We start from the raw sequence: 3,409 nt of genomic DNA, 5'->3' as shown, positions 1-3,409 counted from the left end.
AAAAGAGGGGAAGCTACTCGTTCAGTGAATTGAAAACGGAGCAATTTTCTGTTACTTAAAAAGTCATTTATCTATGTGGTCAGACTATTAGTCATGGAGTGTGTGTGTGTGTGTGTGTGTGTGTGCTTGAGTGTGTGAGGCCAGGGTTATTGCTAATCCACTGGGACGGAGCTGGAGGCCGAAGGGAAAGGGACAGAATCGATACGTTATTAAGGGGAGATGTGACACTTTTCAAAATGCATGTTGTGTAATATGGTATTAGTCCTCTGTTTACGTATGAGGAGCAGTCTGAGCATGCTACGTCCCAGATGGCACCCTATTCCCTTTATAGTGCACTACGTCTAACCAGAGCCCTGTGGATACTAGTGTACTAGGAAGGGAATAGGGTATCATTTGGGACTGATCCTGAGCAGCTAGCAGAGGATAATGGGTCCTAGACTAGTCCGGACGGAATTGACTGTAATTTAGGAGAGAATCACTGGCTTTTATCCAGTACACTTCCAACCCTCCTCTCATCTCCTCTCCCTTCACACTGCCATTCAGAGGAGCTACTGAGGCATACGAGACAGTCACAGGCGCTATGAAAGACATCTGATATTAATGGTGTGTTGTCCCAGTTCACAGGAGGGGATTATCTTAACTACCTGTACTGTCAAAGTCAGGTAATAAAATCATTGTCAAGGTTAGGAAGGAATAAGTGATCAAGCAGTCAGTAAGCATTTCCATGTGTGAGATGAGGAGGGGCATACCCTGAGAGAGGAGAAGGAAAGTTAACAGAAGGCTGCCTCTCACCTACCCTTCCCTCTCACCTACCCCTCCCTCTCACCTACCCCCCCCTCTCACCTACCCTCCCTCCCTCTCACCTACCCCTCCCTCCCTCTCACCTACCCCTCCCTCTCACCTACCCCTCCCTCCCTCTCACCTACCCCTCCCTCCCTCTCACCTACCCCTCCCTCTCACCTACCCCTCACTCCCTCTCTAGCCTCTCTAGCCTCTCTAGCCTCTCTAGGCTCTCTAGGCTCTCTAGCCTCTCTAGCCTCTCTATCCTCTCTAGCCTCTCTAGCCTCTCTAGCCTCTCTAGGCTCTCTAGGCTCTCTAGCCTCTCTAGCCTTTCTAGCCTCTCTAGCCTCTCTAGCCTCTCTAGGCTCTCTAGGTTCTAGCCTCTCTAGGCTCTAGCCTCTCTAGGCTCTCTACCCTCTCTAGGCTCTCTAGGTTCTAGCCTCTCTAGGCTCTAGCCTCTCTAGCCTCTCTAGGCTCTAGCCTCTCTAGCCTCTCTAGGCTCTCTAGCCTCTCTAGCCTTTCTAGGCTCTCTAGGCTCTCTAGCCTCTCAAGCCTCTCTAGCCTCTCTAGCCTCTCTAGCCTCTCTAGGCTCTAGCCTCTCTAGCCTCTCTAGCCTCTCTAGGCTCTAGCCTCTCCAGCCTCTCTAGGCTCTCTAGCCTCTCTAGCCTCTCTAGGCTCTTTGGGCTCTCTAGCCTCTCTAGGCTCTAGCCTCTCTAGCCTCTCTAGGCTCTCTAGGCTCTCTAGCCTCTCTAGGCTCTCTAGCCTCTCTAGGCTCTAGCCTCTCTAGCCTCTCTAGCCTCTCTAGCCTCTCTAGGCTCTCTAGCCTCTCTAGCCTCTCTAGGCTCTCTAGGCTCTCTAGCCTCTCTAGGCTCTAGCTTCTCCAGCCTCTCTAGGCTCTCTAGCCTCTCTAGCCTCTCTAGCCTCTCTAGGCTCTCTAGCCTCTCTAGGCTCTCTAGCCTCTCTAGCCTCTCTAGGCTCTCTAGCCTCTCTAGCCTCTCTAGCCTCTCTAGGCTCTCTAGCCTCTCTAGCCTCTCTAGCCTCTCTAGGCTCTCTAGCCTCTCTAGCCTCTCTAGGCTCTCTAGCCTCTCTAGCCTCTCTAGGCTCTCTAGCCTCTCTAGGCTCTCTAGCCTCTCTAGCCTCTCTAGCTTCTCCAGCCTCTCTAGCCTCTCTAGCCTCTCTAGGCTCTCTAGCCTCTCTGGACTCTCTAGGCTCTCTAGCCTCTCTAGCCTCTCTAGGCTCTCTAGCCTCTCTAGACTCTAGCCTCTCTAGGCCCTCTAGGCTCTCTAGCCTCTCTAGACTCTAGCCTCTAGCCTCTCTAGGCTCTCTGGACTCTCTAGCCTCTCTAGACTCTAGCCTCTAGCCTCTCTAGGCTCTCTGGACTCTCTAGCCTCTCTAGCCTCTCTAGGCTCTCTAGCCTCTCTAGCCTCTCTAGCCTCTCTAGACTCTAGCCTCTCTAGCCTCTCTAGCCTCTCTAGACTCTAGCCTCTCTAGTCTCTCTAGCCTCTCTAGCCTCTCTAGCCTCTCTAGCCTCTCTAGGCTCTCTGGACTCTCTAGGCTCTCTAGCCTCTCTAGCCTCTCTAGACTCTAGCCTCTCTAGCCTCTCTAGCCTCTCTAGGCTCTCTAGGCTCTCTAGCCTCTCTAGACTCTAGCCTCTCTAGGCTCTCTAGCCTCTCTAGCCTCTCTAGCCTCTCTAGGCTCTATAGCCTCTCTAGCCTCTCTAGCCTCTCTAGCCTCTCTAGGCTCTCTAGCCTCTCTAGACTCTAGCCTCTCTAGGCACTCTAGGCTCTCTAGGCTCTAGCCTCTCTAGGCCCTCTATGCTCTTTAGGCTCTATAGACTCTCTAGACTGTAGCCTCTCTAGACTGTAGCCTCTCTGGGCTCTTTAGGCTCTCTGGGCTCTAGCCTCTTTAGCCTCTAGCCTCTCTAGACTCTAGCCTCTCTGGGCACTCTAGGCTCTCTAGGCTCTAGCCTCTTTAGCCTCTCTAGCCTCTTTAACCTCTAGCCTCTCTAGACTCTAGCCTATCTGGCCTCTGTAGCCTCTTTAGCCTCTCTAGCCTCTCTGGCCTCTTTAACCTCTAGCCTCTCTAGACTCAAGCCTCTTTAACCTCTAGCTTCTCTAGACCCATTCCCTCTCTAGCCTCTTCAACCTCAAGCCTCTCTAGTCTCTCTGGTCTCTGTAGCGTCTTTAGACTCTCAGGCCTCTTTAGCCTCTCTAGCCTATCTGGCCTCTCTAACCTCTTTAGCCGCTCTAGTCTGTTTAGCCTCTCTAGTCTCTTTAGCCTCTCTGGCCTCTCTGCCTTTCTGCCATCTCCCCACTCAGTAAAGGGCACGGTAAGTACGTCCCAAATGGCACCCTATTCCTTACATAGTGCACTTCTTTTGACCAGAGCCCTATGAGCCCAATGGGCCCTAAAGGGAAAAGGGTGCCAATTAGGATGCAGGCTGCTTTTTGTCTAATAACGTCATGACAGCATGGCGGACCATGACAAAGGGACTCGTTGCTAATCACCTGGAGCTCTTTCTCGTCGCCTGAGACTCTCTCTTTCTCTCTGATAGATAGAAGCTAATATTCTGTCCCCATTTAACTCTGTAGTAGTCTACCTAAGGAGAGGATGGGATGAGAGGAGAGAA

Source organism: Salmo trutta, chromosome 39 (genome assembly GCF_901001165.1).
Source record: "Salmo trutta chromosome 39, fSalTru1.1, whole genome shotgun sequence".
Taxonomy (NCBI): Eukaryota; Metazoa; Chordata; class Actinopteri; order Salmoniformes; family Salmonidae; genus Salmo; species Salmo trutta.
This window is presented reverse-complemented; position numbering follows the sequence as displayed.